Source organism: Panthera uncia, chromosome B4 (assembly GCF_023721935.1).
Source record: "Panthera uncia isolate 11264 chromosome B4, Puncia_PCG_1.0, whole genome shotgun sequence".
Classification (NCBI taxonomy): Eukaryota; Metazoa; Chordata; class Mammalia; order Carnivora; family Felidae; genus Panthera; species Panthera uncia.
This window is the reverse complement of record NC_064809.1, coordinates 66,369,755-66,387,401: the sequence shown is the minus strand read 5'-3', so window position 1 is coordinate 66,387,401 and position 17,647 is coordinate 66,369,755. Positions and strand designations below refer to the sequence as shown.

Here is a 17,647-nt window from a genome sequence, read left to right as displayed (position 1 = left end):
AAAGAAAGAAAGAAAGAAAGAAAGAAAGAAAGAAAGAAAGAAAGAAAAGAGAAAAGGAAAGAAAAGAAAAGAAAAGAAAAGAAAAGAAAAGAAAAGAAAGGCCAAGCACAACAGAGGACCCAAAGATTAAATTATTTTATGCATCAAAATAGGTTAGTATTTAACATGAAAGAATAGGATGCCCTGGTTGGCTAGTGATACTTGTGGTAAGTCATCTTTCGATAACAACAAAAAAGATAATAAAAAGGAAAGAGGAAGGGGGGAAAGCAGTGAACTGAGTGATAAAAAGAAATAATGGCTCTGGCAACGTGGTGATCCTTAATGTATTTAAAAGCAATCTTTTTAGGTTTAGTCTGAGCTGCTGCTGTGTGTGTGTGTGTGTGTGTGTGTGTGTGTGCGCGCGCGCGCGCGCGCGCATGCTTGCGCGTGTGTTTATATGTATGTATTATTAGGCTATGAGCATTGGCTCCATCTAGGCTGACTGAATTTTTTCTTAAGTTTTTATTTCTTTATATTGAGAGGGGAGGAGGGGCAGAAAGAAATCTCAGGCAGGCTCTGCACTGTCAGCACAGAGCCCGACCCAGGGCTGGAACACAGGCCCACAAGAAATGCTGTTAAAAATGCAGATTTCTGGGTCATATTTCAGATCTACTGAACCAGACTCTGTATTGATGGAGGTCAGGAACATCATTTTTAACAAATAATATCAGGTAATTCTTATAAATTGCCAAGTCTGAGAGCCACTGCCCCATTGTATATCACTTGTAGAACAATTGTAGGATTTTAACTGTATTTACCAACATGAAGAAAGTAGTGTGAGCACCTGCTATTACACTGATGGTTTCCCTCTTGTATTTTCATAATATGGAATATTTTTACAATAGAACATTTCTAAAATACCTTATTTGTTTACTAAAATAAAAAAGACATATGGAGGCTTGAATATCCCTAAATGTACACTCTAGTAAAAGAAAGGCAGACATAGGTATAAATGTGAATAATGAAGGGACTATGGCAGAAGTTTGTAAGAGGTACACTGGGGACATAAACACTGGAGGTGCTAATATAACTGGAAGAAGTCGGGCTAGGAGAAACTTCCTGAATGAGGTGGCACAGAGTAATCTGAAAGGTGAGAAGATGCCTGCTAGATATACAATGAAGACACAAGCAAAACTTTCTACCTCATTATAAAGCACTGATGATACTTTAAAAAAAAACAGATGTTGCTTTTGCTCAGAATTCTGTCTGAAGTCCATTATTAAAGACATATTGAAGAAAACAACGATCTGCTATCAATTAAATAATTCTCCATTACTATCCATTATCCACAGCATTTGTCCCATCTCAAACATGAGCAAGTCTGGGATACATGAACAGATACGCATTTGTCAGCTGAACTGAACAACCATGGCAATAATGAAGCAGAAATAATAAATCAAGATTCAAATGGTAGTATCAGATCAAAGAACATTGCAACCAATCGTGAAGGAAAATATTCTCTGACTGAAACAAAATCCCCTTGGGGAAAGGCTTCCTTAAATTTTCATTCTCTAATGAATCAACTAATGGGCAATAACTGGCTTTGAAAAGTACATTAGAAAACTTCTGGACATACAAAAAGTGACCAGTATCGTCGGTATACCTCAGGATGGCACTTACCTGAACAACATCAGCATTCAAAGGAGACAGAAAGTAAAAAAAAATAAGAAATTATGTACAATCACTAAACATCAGATATTTGTTATGACCTTTCAATATATGATTTTAGCAGGGTATCAGAAAATAGAAATATTTTTTATTGCAAGTATAAGCTTTTCACATGTTAAGCAGTGATTCTTTAAGTTCATTTTACCAGGACTAGTAAGTTCATTTAGGTCAGTAGTAATGGCAATTTTTCCTCTTTACAGCTATCCACCTTACCACCATAAAAATAAAGAAGGAAAAATTTTTCAGTCCAGTGATATCAGACACAGGGAGCATTTTATAGAAACCCTCTGTTTCAAATATCTCTAAAGATCTCACTACTACTAGAAATCTTTCTTTAGTGATTTAGGCATGTAATAAATGCCCATTTTATATGCCTCTGTAACAAATATTATTATATGCAAACAGGAAACCATATGTGTTTCAAATAAGCATGGTGGCGTTCTGGTGCTCTCAGCCATGGCTGGGGATGAAATCCAAACTCCTGTACACCTGTGGATGTCTATGGCTCTTAAAAAGATAGGTATCTCTGAGCAGAAATCTAGCTCTTAAAGACGCTATGAAAAACATTAAGATGAAAATATATGACTTAGTACATTTACTAAATTTTTCCTTAATTACTCAAAGGGCATTTTCATAAAATTATAATAACAAGATGAAGTAAAAAATGAAATTATGATTAGAGTTTATCAAAAGAGACAATTTAGAGACTACAGGCCAGCCAATTTTGGAGAAAGACTTCTTACTGAGAATTGTGTAGATATGCTGCTTCAAATCTGGAGTAAATTTCCTTAACATTTTTGAAATTACAAGGTCCTCTATTAACTAATATCTTTCTTTTACTTTATTAAATCCTCAAAGAACATTTTAAGATATTAAACCACTGTCTTATGCAACCATTGCTCCTAGGCTAAAATACAAAGAACTTTCTTTAAAAGAACTATTTTCCATTCTTCAGCCATGTATCTAGCCACTGTATAGTTTATACTCTATCATATATTAGGTTTCTTTCAGTTATTTGAATCAGTCATGCTCTACTAAATGCCCCTGACATAGACCATTCACCTAACACACTGATTCTCCTTGCATTAAAGCACTCATCACAGTTTGGGGTTATCTTTTTATCTATTTTTCCCACTTAGCTTAGAACACTTTTGAAGGCAAGGAAAAGTCTGACTTATTCATTACTATTTCCAGGCTCCAGTGCAATGTCTACCACACAGTAGATCTGTATTTCTGAACTCATTCTCTCTCTCTCTCTCTCTCTCTCCCTCCCTCCCTCCCTCTCTCTCTCTCTCTCCCTTTTATTCCCTCCCTTATGAATACAATGTAGAACAAATGATGAAAAAATAATTATTCACTTTACTTCTTTGCATTTCTAGCAGAAGGACCTGCTTTGTAGATTATTCAGGGGAGAGAGATCCTTTGCCTCATCTGAAAGCTGATGTTTTTGTTTTCCTTGAAGAACAAGCAACTTTGAGAGGGTCATAAATAGTTAAGTGAAAGACAAGAGGCTCCTGCCTAACTAAGATGATTACCTAAATCAAACCTAGAAAACAATCAGACAGAAAATACTGCAAAAATACTTTCATATCTATTCCCCTCACTTTACAAAATGAAGTCACTCAGGGTTACAGAAGTTGAGTACATTTCCCAAGAATACATACCTACTCAGTACCAGAATATTGACTTAAATCTATGTCTATTGAATAGCTAGTATTACAGTCTTTCCTGCATGAACAAACATATCATATATTATCTTGAAAGTCTATGACCCTAAAATGACAATGAAAGCAAGGGAATTTCTCAGTTCTTGAATTTTATGAAAACAACATAGGATCCATTTTAACTGAAATGTTCTACAAGTCTAATAACAATTAAAATATTTTTATGCATAAAATAATAAAACTTGATCTATAGCAAAAAAATGTTATGCTTATGATGTCATCAGCACATAATTATGCTTCTCTAATATAATTTCTTTATTTAAAGCTTAATTTGGCAAGACAAAATCTTCTACAAGTGTTTGAAAGATTGACAAGACTCAACACTGAAGACAAGATGCAAAAGCAAACATTCTTATTCCTGTTACTAGGATTATAAATTAGTACAATCTCTTTAAAAGACCATTTGGAAATAGTGATAATGTGTAAAAGATGCATCCCTTGCCAGCAATTTCACTCTAGAAATGTATCTTAGAGAAATAGTTCCAGGAATATACAGAAGTACATGTAGAACAATGTTGCACATTCTTAAAAGAAAAAAAATTGGAAATAACCCAAAGAGCCAATCATGGGACATCAACAAATTAGGTTCCATGCTACGGGGTACTTGGCAATACTAAAAGGAATGTGTTAGTACTATAAGGTAAGGAAATAAAAGTTGACCAAGGTTTTTAAAAAGCAACAGAACATTTTATATAGTATGATGCAATTTTGATAGTATATTTAAAATTATAGTCTATGCATAAAAATATTTATTTTAAATATATATATATATATATATATATATATATAATAATGTCAATAATAGCTCTGTGGTTGGACTTAAATGAATGGAAAGAGTCATCATTAAAATGTTTATAGCTATTGAAAAACACTAAAAAATTATTTTCAAAAATACTATCGAATATATTTGAAAGTTTTGATGGATAAATTCCTAGAAAAAAAACTTATCAAAAAAAGATTAAGTAATAATTAGGAAATATATATAAACTCATAACTCCTAAGACAATTGATTATTTCATTTAAAATTGTGCCACACAAAAAAAAATCCAGGACCAAATGGCTTCACTAGTGGATTCTATAAAATATTTAAGAAAGAAATTAACATGTATCATACAGAATCTTAGCAAATAAAAAGAGGCAATCTATTCCAACTCATTTTATGAGTTCAACCAACATAAACTTAAGACTAAACTGTAACCAAATTATATTACAAAAATTGAAAAACTAATAGCTAAAAAAAATCCTAAGCAAAACATCATCAACTCTAATCCAGCAATATACATAATGGGTAATAAACAGATCATGAGTGAGTCAAATTTATTCCAGAAATCCGGGTTTAACATTTGAAAATCAATCAATATAATCCACTGCATTAACTTACCATAAGAGAAAAATCATATGGTCATATAAATAATTTAAAATTATTAAATTTTTAAAAAATCTTAACAAATAGAAATAGGGGGGAACTTCCTTAACCTGATGCAGGTTTTCCAGAAAAATCTAATACTTAATGGTGAAGTTTGGAGGAATTTTCTTATGAGATCAGGAATGAGACAAAGATAAGTTATCACCACTTTTACTCAACATTGCACTAGAGATCCTAGGCAGTACAAAAAGGGAAAATTTTAATAAGTTATAAAGAATGGATCAAAAGAAATAAACTCATTACTCTCAAATGATACAACTGAAAATCTAGAAAAATAAAAGGAATCAACAGAGAAATTAACATTGATAAGTGAGCTTTACAAGTCTATAAAAGGTCAACAAATAAAATTGGAAATTTGGAAATTATAGTGCTTATGATGGCATAAAAAAATCAAACACCTAGGAATAGATACAACAAAAGATGTGCAAGGCTTTCACACTGAAAAATTTAAACATCATTTAAAGAGTTTTTAAGATCTTAAAAAAGCTATATATGTATATATACACACACATACATATATATAAGCCATGATAATAAATTAAAAGATTTGAGTTTTTAAATATGTCAATTACACTCAGATTGATTTCTAGATTAAGTGCCATCCTAGTGAAATTCCAACAAGGATTTTGTAGAAATTGATAAGCAAAATTTCAAATTTATATAGCAAGGCAGAGTCGATAACAGTCAAGACAAACTTAAAGGATAAGCAAGATAAAGAACTACTCCAGCAAATATTAAGACATAATTTAAATCTATTCATTACGACTGTGACTATGGCCACAATGATAGACAAATAATCCAGTGAAACAGAATAGCAAGTCCAAGAACAGATCTGCCCATACATGGTACACTTGATTTAAAACAGAGGTAGTAGCAATGCCAAACAGTGGGGAAAGGACAGCCTTTTCAGTAAATGCCCCTGATGACTTCTGAATCCATAGAAGTAAGAAAGCAAAAGTCAAACCACACACAAAAATGAATTCCAGATGAAATGTATAACAATATAGTGTCTGGAACACAATACAAAAAAATCTCCGTAACTTATAGTTAGGAAAGATTTATTAAACAAGACCAAAATAATACTAATTCTGGACTACATTAGAGCTGAGAACAGCTGCTGATAAAAGATAACATTAAGAGTGGCAAAGCAAATCATAGAGTGGGAGAAGATATTTACAAACATTTTCTAAGGGCTCAAATTCAAAATATATAAGGAACCTCCTATGAATCAATACGTAAAAGATAACTCAATAGCAAATTTGATAAAATTTCTGAATGACACTTCAAAAGAGCATATTCAAATGGCCAAAACACATAAAAAAGGTGTTAATTTATTAATAAAAAATGCAAATTAAAACCATAATTAGGTATCCATTGCCACTAGGGTAGTTTAAGTTAAAAACACTATTAATAGCAAGTGTTGGTAAAGCTAAGCCACAACTTGAAATCTCATACACCACAGGCTCGACTGGAAATTGGCTCAACTACTTGGGAAAAAGCAAACAATTTCTATGCAGCATTAGCCTATGAATCAGTAATTACTTATCACAAAACATGTACAATAACAAATGTACATAGAAGAACTATTGGTAATAATACAAAACTGGAAACAACACAGATGCCCAACAAGCAGAACAGATATGTACATTCCGAAGTATTCATTAGATGGAATTCTATTGAGCAAGAAAAATGAAGCACTGTTATATGCAGGAACATGGATATTTCTCACCCAAAAGGTTGAACAAAATAAATCTGATGCAAAAAAAAATTGCAGAATATATGATTCTGTTTATATTTATTTCAAAAACAGGCAAAAACTATTCTATGGTCTTGAAGTCAGAATAGAGTCTACCTTCGGGGAAGAGCAAGGTGGTAGTGATTGGGAGGGGCTGGAAGAGGCATTCTTGGGTGTAGACAAGGTTCTCCATCCAGAATGGAGTGTTGATTTCATGGGTAGAATTACTTTGTACTTCTCATTCAGCTCATTTAACTTACACTTCTCTGTATTTCTATTATTCTTTAGTTAAAAGGGTAAAACAAAACAAAACGATACAATACAATGTTTTATTTAAAGCAAAGGCCTTAGTTTCATTACCACTCAACTTGTGCCTAGGCCAAAATTTAAAAACAACTTTTTAAAAAAAGCTGGGTTAATTTTCTAGTACCAAAAAGGAGTTGCTATGATCTTTAAAATAATATATTCTGGGGCGCCTGGGTGGCTAGGTCGATTGAGTGTCCAACTTCGGCTCAGACCATGATCTCAAGGTTCCTGAGTTTGAGCCCTGAGTCCAGCTCTGTGCTAACAGCTCAGAGCCTGGAGTCTGCTTTGGATTCTGTGTCTCTCTCTCTCTGTGCCCCTTCCCTGCTCATGCTGTGTCTCTCTCTGTCTCAAAAATGAATGTGTTAAAAAAATTTTTAAATAACATATGCAAAAATATAGTCAATCAATCCAGTAGGTATTTTTAAAGGTTTTCTATTAAAATATAGTATATTTATTGCATAAAAATATTATGCCATGGGAATTTTTATCTGACATAAAATTATGTTATATTAAGCAAATTGAGTCCCAAACTGGAATATTATAAATATCATTTGTAATATTTTAGCAGGCAATATTGTCTGTTATAGATAGCAAATCTGTACTTTCTGTAACCATGACAATTAAATACTATAAGATTAGATGCCTTAAGATAGCATTACTGTTTATGGTTCCTGGTGTTAGGAAGCAAAATTAAGGCAGAAATGCATAAACACTTCTGATGCATAGATCTAAGTTAAAATAACAAATTTTTAAAAAACACATTGCAATCACTTAATGTTTGGGAAACTGCCCCACATAAATCACTATAGTAGAAGATCACTTTGTTTATATGATATCCATAAATAAAACATATGTAATGTTATGAATGTTTTAGAATTCATATATTTAGAATGAACATATGTTCATTCTAAAATGTTTTAATCTCTTGTGTGGATACTAAGTTTATTTGAGATAGATACTGGTCACCTAAAATGGAGAAAATTTAAAATGTGACTCACAGAAAACTAAAACCGGATATCATGGAAAGGTGTTAAGCCTAATAATAATTTAGCCTTAGGAGTTAAATAACTTGGGTGTAAATTCTAGCTTTTTAATATCTCTAATCTTTCTCATCTGAAGAATAGTAAAAATAATACACAAAATCCACTTACTGGATTGGTTAAGTTAGGAGAAATCACATTGAACACATTTAAAACAAAGCCCAGGGGCACCTGGGTGGCTCAGTCGGTTGAGTGTCCGACTTCAGCTCAGGTCACGATCTCACAGTCCGTGAGTTCGAGCCCTGCGTCGGGCTCTGGGCTGATGGCCCAGAGCCTGGAGCCTGCTTCCGATTCTGTGTCTCCCTCTCTCTCTGCTCCTCCCCCATTCATGCTCTGTCTCTCTCTGTCTCAAAAATAAATAAACGTTAAAAAAAAATTAAAAAAAAAAAAAAAACAAAGCCCAACACTGAGTGAGTGCTCAATAAATGGTTTTTGTCATCAATAATTGAAGTGAGACTACAGAGAACACATTGCTTACAAAAGCCAAATAGAAAAATCAGTCTCATATCTCAGTATTTTTAATTTTCAAACTAGGCTACTTCAATGCTCTAGGTAAGTATCCATCTATTTTTCATAAATGTCTTTTTCAATACTTTCATTAATTCTGAAAAACATAATTGACTCACTAGATTCTCCAAGTTTATATACAATACATGCTAAACCAAACTGAAAACGTGAATACTGTATACTTATTTCTGGAAAAGGAGTGAAGAAATGGGCAAAAAACATGAATAGACACTTTTCCAAAGAAGACATCCAGATGGCTAAGAGACACATGAAAAGATGCTCAACATCACTCATCACCAGGGAAATACAAATCAAAACCACACTGAGATACCACCTCACACCAGTCAGAGAGGCTAAAATTAACAACTAAGGAAGCAACAGATGCTAGCAAGGATGTGGAGAAATGGGAACCCTCTTGGACTGTTGGTGGGAATACAAACTGGTGCAGCCACTCTGGAAAACAGTGTAGAGTTTCCTCAAAAAATTATAAATAGAACTACCCTATGACCCAGCAACAGACTAGTAGGAATTTATCCAAAGGATACAGAAGTGCTGATTCATAGGGGCATTTGTACCCCAATGGTTATAGCAGTGCTTTCAACAATAGCCAAATTATGGAAGAGCCTAAATGTCCATCAACTGATGAATGAATAAAGAAGATGTGATTTATATATACAATGGAATACTACTTGGCAATGAGAAAGAATGAAATCATGCCATTTGCAGCAACGTGGATGGAACTGGAGGGTATTATGCTAATCGAAATAAGTCAGAGAAAGACAGGTATCATATGTTTTCACTCATATGTGGAACTTAAACTTAACAGAAGACCATGGGAGAAGGGAAGGGGGAAAAATAGTTACAAACAGAGAGGGAGGGAGGCAAACCATAAGAGACTTTTAAATTCAAAGAACAAACTGAGGGTTGATGGTGGGGGACAGGGTAGAGGGGAATATGGGTAAGGGGCCTTGAGGAAGTGATGTGTTGGGATGAGCACTGGGTGTTGTATGTAAGCAGTGAATCACAAGAATCTACCCCCAACACCAAGAGCACACTGTATACACTGTATGTTAGCCAACTTGACAACAAATTATATTTTAAAAAAATACAATAAAGAAAACATGGAGATGATGGAAAAAAAGGAGTATCTGGAAAAGGTATTTTAATAATTCTAGTAAAGAAGACATGTGTGAAGAGCATTGTACTTGTTGCCAGAAATAAAAAGAAATATGTCCTGGGATGCCTGGGTGGCTCAGTCGGTTGAATGTCGGCCTCTGGCTCAGGTCATGATCTCACGGTTTATGAGTTTGGGCCCTGCGTCAGGCTCTGTGCTGACAGCTCAGAGCCTGGAGCCTGCTTCGGATTCTGTGTCTCCTTCTCTCTCTGCCCCTCCCCAACTTGTGTTCTGTCTATGTTTCTCAAAAAATAAATAGATGTAAAAAAAATTAAAAAAACAAAGAAATACGTCCTGAAGTAAAAGAAAAATAAAAAAAAATAAATACGTCCTGAAGAAAAAAAAAAAAAATTATAAATGTAATATGTACCCACACATAAACATATCTAGTCTAAATAATCAAATATACACAAGACTTTAAAATATTTTTTTACACAATGTTCCTATCAGTAGGTTTCATCTCAGACATTAAAAACCAAAGTAAAAACTATATATAAATATTAGTGCAGTGAATTTTTACTGGATTGTTCCAGAGTCTCAGTATAATATCAGTGTCCTAGACGTGGGCAGAATGGTGGCTGGCATTGAGGAGAGATGTTTTGGCTAACCATAATACACCAAGCAAACAACTATAAGTAAGATGGCCTTACTTCCTGTCCAGATTTGCCACTAGCTAACATGATTTTAGGCAAATTACTTTTTTCTCTGAGCTTGTTTCCTTATCTGTAAGTCTAAATAATCATGCCTTTCCATCTAACTTTCAGAATTGTTGCAAAGGATAAACTGCAGTTATGAATGTAACCATGTTTTGTAAACTTCTGGAGATCACACCAATGGAAGGCCTCTTATTAAATGAAGACAGGGGGATTCGTTTTGTCAATATTAGTTCCAATAAAACTAAATACATATGTACATTATCCATGCAACCATACATTTTTTATTCTTTTTAAAATGTAGATTTAAAAGAGAGTTACCTACTGGTTTAGCATTTGGGAATTATTCAGTGTCTATGCAGTGTCCAAGGCATGAATCTTCATGTCAAAATTGCTTATTAAAGGACTCTTTTTAATGTATCTTGTATAAATCAACAGAACCAGGAAATTAATTCTTGGAAAAAAAAAAAAAGGTGAAGTTTGACATAGCTTCTAGTTTTTAGTTGTTTGTTTCCAAGGTAGTGATACAAATCCTTTATTCATTGAAATCCTGAAAACAAGAATCTTAACCTTCCTTTATTCATTTCTTCAGAAAATATTTATTAAGTATCAACTATATGTCAGAGCCTTAACTGGACCTAAAAAAGGAAGAAGGCATGGTCTCTATCCTTTAGGGCTTACAGTGGGGATAATAGACATAAACAATCAGTTACAATTTAGTATAGTAAGTGCTATGGTTGGGGTATCTACAGGTTGTTATGGAAGCACTAAATAAGACCCCAAACTCAGCCTAGAAGTTCAGGAAGTCTTCCTAGAGAATGTGGTAGCTGACTTAAGCCTTGAAAATGTTAGGCAGATCAGTCACACTGCAGAAAGGAGACAGGTCATTTGTGGCAGAGAAGAGAGTATGGATAGGTAATGAAGTTTGGGGAAAAAGAGAAAACATGATGCATTAGGGGAAATGCAAACAGTTCAGTGTGACTGGCATTGTGGGACTGGAGATGGAAGAGACTAGAATAATAAAAAAAATGAACTTGGAGAATTAATCAGGGACCATTTAATACAGAACTTTAGGTGAAATGCAAAGGACCTTAGGCATGTTACTATCAGTAGAGGAGACACAGGATGGAATTGGTTTTAGAAAGATAACTGATGATGGTGTGGAGAATGTGCTTGAGAAGAAGACTATAAGAGAGGGAGACTCACATAAGGACACTAAACTCTGAATATCCTCATTTCCTACATGGGAAAGAAAGATTTACAGAGATTAAGTAACTTGCCAAACATCACACCATTTGTAACTGGTTAAACTGACCTTCCTGCAAAGCTTTGTATAATTCTAATACATACGTTCTTTAAAGACCAAGGAAACTACTTCTCATAAACGAATGTGACCAACTCTCAGTATTAGAGACTAGTAACAAATAAAACTATAGGAAAACAATGACACAGGTCTACATCATCAAAATCAAGTACAGGAGTGAGCAATTATCCAGTGAATTAAGGACCATCTGGATAATCCTAGCAAAAGCAGATTTAGTGCCTGAGTCATTCAGATAATTGTGCAAACAATGTGCCTTGCTCTGGCTGAGTAACCTGGTCATTAATATCTTCCATAGTACGTTTTGCCCCGTGGCACTTCTGAAATGGACAACAGTAGCTCAGAAAGAATTAAGATACTATTCACTTCATGAGAAAGCCACATAAATAATAATGGGATCTTAATAGACTGAGAGGGTATTTTATATGTCCCCAGGAGCCATTTCACACAGTGATATATACACGATATATGTAAGCCAAATCCCACTTCAAAGAATAAAACAAGCTCAGCAATAGCACCCTCAAATGTGTGTTTTAATTTCAATTCTTTGTCAGAAGAAAGTTTTCTGAGCATTAAGGCAATGAGAAATACTACTGCAAATAGACTTATAGGTTAAACTACAATAAGATTAAAAATTTCTATATGTCCAAAAACATAAAAGGTAAAAGGCAAAAAAAAAAAAAAAAACAGTAAGAAAAGTTTCACGTATACAATAAATTCTTCTATGAAACAAGTTAAGAAAACGTAACACGGTAAAGTCAAATAAAATACACACATTAAGAAATACAAAGAGCCAATAAACATGAAAACATATCTCACAATCATCCAAAATCATAGAAACATAATTCAAAAGAATAACCAGATCCACAATTTCTACTATCAACGTAGTCACAATTTTTTAAACCACAATACCAAATGTTAATGAGAATCTTGCCCAATTAATTGACACTGGGTATCAATTTGTGCATAAACTTTTCCCTGGAACAATTTAGCAACAAGCACTAGGAGTATGAAAATATTTACATGTCTGACCCAGTAATATCTGTGAAGTTATTATAAGGAAATGGTCAAAATTGCAAAGGTTAATGTATAATCATGTTCATTTCCTTTTTTTTTTTTTTAAATGTGTATTTATTTTTGAGAAAGAGGGAGAGAGAGACAGAGCATGAGGAGGGAAAGGGCAGTGAGAGAGAGGGAGACACAATCTGAAGGAAGCTCCAGGTTCTGAGCTACCAACAGAGAGCGTGACAAGGGGCTCCAACCCCAGGAACCATGAGATCATGACCTGAGCCAAAGTTGGATGGTTAAACAACGAAGCCACCCAGGCACTCCCATGTTCATTTCTATAAATGTAAAAAACAGGAAACAATCTACAGTCTCTATCTATAGAAAAGAATAGGTGGCAGCCATTAAAAAAATGGTTAGTAAAAATATTAAATAAAATAATGTTTATGGTATGATGTTAAGTGGGAAATAAAGCTAAATATAAAAATAAATATTCACTTGAATTCTAAAACTGTATGTTTAAAATACCTAGGTATATTCACAGAAATAAAATTGGAAGGTTCAGAGTAGATTTCTCTGCATGGTGGAATTTTCTTTCATTTTCATTTTTTTCCTGAAAAAATCTGTATTTCTTTATAAAAGTGTTATTTAAATGTAATATTAATAGGTATACTTTTGAATGCCATTTTATACACTACATTGTTCATACAACCATAACAAAATAATAATCTATCTTCCTCCTACTACATTTCCAAAGTCACAAAACTGGTAAGTCCTATTCTCGGGATTTGAACCTAAGTGTCCTTGCTCCAAAGTTAGCACTATGGATATAAATATATGAAGTAAAGCACAGGAAAAGTTGCAAAGAAGAGCATAATCAATAATGAAAATTAAAATGTGTCAGTAATATGTGACATCTTAGATTAAAACAGAAAAACATACATTGGGAGATTTGAAAAATTGCCTCCTGTACTAATGCAAGGTATGCAATGACATATACACTGGTATTGGGAAAAATACAGATTGGAGATCAGAATAAAAATGGATAAATTAATTACTGAATAGATTGTGGGCACTTGGAGGTAGAGGAAGGAAGTCTGAAAAAAAAATAACTAATCACAAACCAGAAGCCTGGAAAATTGTGGTATGCTTTGCTAAAAGCCAGTTGAAGGGTGATGACTATTGATGGGGGAAAAAAAAAGTTTTTACTATATATATTATCACAACTTTAAACAGTACTTCTACTAATGGCTATTATTTATGAGTAATGACTACAGCCAAACCTTATTTTAAAAGTGTTGTGTGCATTCTTATTTAATACTAAAAAAAAAAAAAAAAAAAAAAAAAAAATCCCACAAAAAAACTCTGAGGTAAGTGCTATTATAATCCCCAGTTGACTTACTGACATTCACTTATCTGCATAATGATATATAGATAGCAGAAGTAGGCTTCCTTCCAAAGCCTGCGTTCTTAGCTGCTAGGCTAGTAATTTGAAATGGCTAATGGAGGAGAGATGAGAAAAGAAATGCAGGAGAGAATTTTGTTCCCAATAAAATAAATTGCATCAACTGGGGGAATTCACTTGAAAACCTGAAGCAGGAAGAGGAGATAAGAGGAAGACAAAGAAACGGTTAGAAGAAAAGGTTAGAAAAAAAAGTTAGAAAAAAATTATCACATCAGATCATTGGTGGTATCAAAAAGTAAAAGATCAAGGAGGAGATGGAGAATATGGAAAATGGCAGTTCAGAGGGGAAGAAAAATTAACAACACACCAGTAAGAGAAAATGAACATTGGACTTAATGAAGAGCTTACTGGTGACCTAGAATGGGTTCTTTGCTAGGATGTAAACTGTGGCCAATTTATATATAAAAATGGATGGACATTGTTGATCTCTATTTTAATAGAGATCTAACACTGCATGTTTTGTATAGAAAAGTATAAATCATCTGTTCCAACCTGGCCTCTAGTTTGTCTCACGGGGCACAGATAAGAGAAAATATATAGAATAACTTATACATAGCCATAACCCCTATTGGAGAATTCAATTATTTTGTGGAAGGATATAGAAATGTTCTGATGTCATCCATTACTCCTTTCGAGAGAATAAAAGAGCTAAGGGAAGTTTCCAAAAGTAGTTCTCAGCACACAGCCTTCCAATATATAGGATAAATATATTATCCCTAAATCATTGCTCCAAATCATTCCTTAGTATGATGTTTCCTCAACCAGAATCTTTGAGGCTACTTAGAACTGTGTTCAGTGTTGTGGAGTATACAAAAACATAGGTCATGGTCTTTTTCTGCAACGTACTTCCTTGCCCAATTAGAAGACAAATGAGATATACGTAAATGGCTATGCAAATAAATAAATAAGAGCGAGTGCCTGGATAACTGAATAACCTTGGCCTGTATTGTTACTGGTATAACACTGAGCAAATTTTGTTATCAATACCAAAAATCACAGGAAGCTGAGGTATTCTATTTGAAGGGAAACTGCTATGCAATATAATTCATAGTAGGTTGTTGAAATATTAGGGTTGAAATAGTGGAATTTCAGAAAGCTTTAGGCAAATTACAGGTGTCCTCGAAATCTTAGTTTTCTCATCCAGGAAAATGAAAAAGTTATCATCAGGATTAAATAATTTCGGGCAATGGGAAAAATAAATGCACATACATTTGTAAAAGAAAGTCCGTGTAGTGCAAACAGATATGAAAAAGCAGCGCACATTTAAATATCAGATCCACAAGTAAAATCTGTACAAAGAAATAGATTTATACCAAGTTCAAAGGTTCCAAAGGTCCCTTAGTTTTACCTCTTGCAAGATGGGTGGATCTTTTCCCCCCCAGTTCTCCAAATGCTGCTATCTGTAAGTTACCATACAAATACATTTACAACCCAAAAAGGAAGGCAGGGCATATAGAAACCATTATGCTCCGATGAGTTTAATAAAATATCTTGGATATGATATGTATTTATTTCATATGTGTGTTACACTTCAGGTTGGTAAGGCTCGTATGTACGCTGTAAAGCTGAAAAATTCAGGGAAATAGCACACTCTAAGGATGTATTCAAAATAATATCTGGAAATACTGATCTTCAGACATGTTACAGAAACATCATTTCATGCAGGGTTTCCTCAGTCTGAGCACATCTTCTCAGGCTTTTCCCCAAGTGGAGAATTTGATTCCCTTTTGCCCCTCCCACTCAGTGCTTCCAGATTGCTTCAGAAGGCCCAGGCAGCCTGCTCAGCAGCAGGCAAACGAGCTATATATAGCCCCACCTTGGAGATGTGCACACAGAAGCACACTGCAAATGCCCATACTGTATTTGGCATGAATAAACGAGAGAAGGTTGCAGCTTTCCCCTCTCCTTCTTCCCCATCACCCCAATTTTTCAATAATTTTCAAAGCAGGGTGTCATCGCTTCCCTAGAGTGATGCAGCCTCTAATTTCCCTGCGATTCTTCTGCCTACTGTTTCCAGCAATCCGACTCCTGCAGGAACCGGCATTGGGCCAACACCTACTACCCAGATGCGGTCATCCAGGGAGGCTGCCTTGCAGCCGCGGGGGAGCCCATCCGGGTACAATTACTTGAGTCTCTGGGAATCCCTGTGCATAAACCCATTTTTTAGAAACCAGGCTAGGAGGTGGGTCCCCATGGACATCGACAGACTAGAAGAGAGAGGCGAAGCTTTCCTGTCTCTCCCCTCCCTGGCCTGCAGTAAATAGGGGAGAAGGGCCCAGGTTTTCTCACTGGAGGCATAATTAATCGGTAAATGCCCTTAGAGTTGCGGGATTTCTTCCCCACCGCATCACTTCTTCACAGAGGAGCCGGGGAACAAACAAGTGCCTTCCTCCCCTCGGCGCAGTCATTCCCAGTTTTTGCAGGGATGTGCTAGTCTAGACGCAAGGGTCGAGAGGGAAAATGAGTGGGTGCGGACAGGCGTGGGGAGAAGGAGAAGCCCTTCCCGGTTTAGGAAGACCTGCGGGCTCCCGGCTGCTGACATCCAAACCCTCCCCTGCGGGTCGACATGGCTTTCCTAGGGCGCAACACCCGCCGCGGCGGCCAAAGCCTCCGGGAGGAAAGTTGACGAGACGCGGATGGGGGCTCGGTCCCCCCTCCCAGGGCACTGCCTCCCTGCCCCGCCCGTCACCGGGGCTCCCGCGCCCCCCCTTCCCAGCAGCACCCAGACGACCTCCATCCCGGTCCTTCCAGCCGTACTTCGCGACCAGAGCTGCGGCGACCACATCAATTTGGGGGTGACGAGGGCGGGGCAGAGCTGGGGGAAGGGGAAGGCAGGCAACAGTAGCACGAAAATACGCATTCTTTTTCCGAGCTGCAAAGAAGGAAAAGTCCTGCCTCCTACCTGTTCTGTGCTCCTGCTCGCCTCGGCGCCGCGCGGCTGGACCATAACCTACAGGTTTCCCACTTCCGCTGCAAACACCTGGGAGCGCATCTCCGCACCCGGCGCCCCTCCTAGCCTCGGCGGAGCCCTGCCTAGCTACTTGACAGCAGAAGCCGGGCCTTTTAGAGCGGTCATTGGGGCCGCGGGGAAAGCGGGGCGGGCCCCGGAGAGAAACCCGCGCCTCTCATTGGGCAGGCGGGATGCCACTCTCACCCCAGACCAGGGTTTGCTGCGGACTGAGGCAGCTGCTAAGCCCAACTGCAAAGGGTCTCTGCAGTCCCTGGAACCAAACCCTGCTGCCAAAGGATCAAGGACCCCTCAGAGGAGCGACACTGGTTTGATGGCTTGTCATCTGAAGCCCCAAGAGGGAGGGAAGGGCCAGGCAGCCCCAGACACCCAGCACTTTCCAGAGCTTCCCTGAAGGGACCATCTGCTCTGGGAAATTTGACAGGAGAAAATATCAGGAGCAGTGCCTTGATAGGGAAGCACGAACTTCAGTTAAGAATGGAGCAAAATACAAGAAATACGTATATTGAAGTGAAAAAAAAAATCACAAGAAGTAAAAAGACATGAGGGTTGTGTTTATTTATTTTATTTCAAGTTTTGTTTTTTTTGTTTTTTGTTTTTTGTTTTTTCCTAAATG

General features: G+C 36.1%; 1 protein-coding gene across 1 annotated transcript in view; it reads right to left on the bottom strand.

Moving 5' to 3' along the window:
- Positions 1-17,098, bottom strand: part of CNTN1 (contactin 1) — a 364,093-nt gene extending 346,995 nt beyond the window's left edge. The window contains exon 1 of the mRNA XM_049625293.1: positions 16,966-17,098. The gene's annotated coding sequence lies outside the window, so the exon portion shown is untranslated. The remainder of the gene's footprint in view (positions 1-16,965) is intronic.
- Between the last annotated feature and the right edge of the window lie 549 nt (positions 17,099-17,647).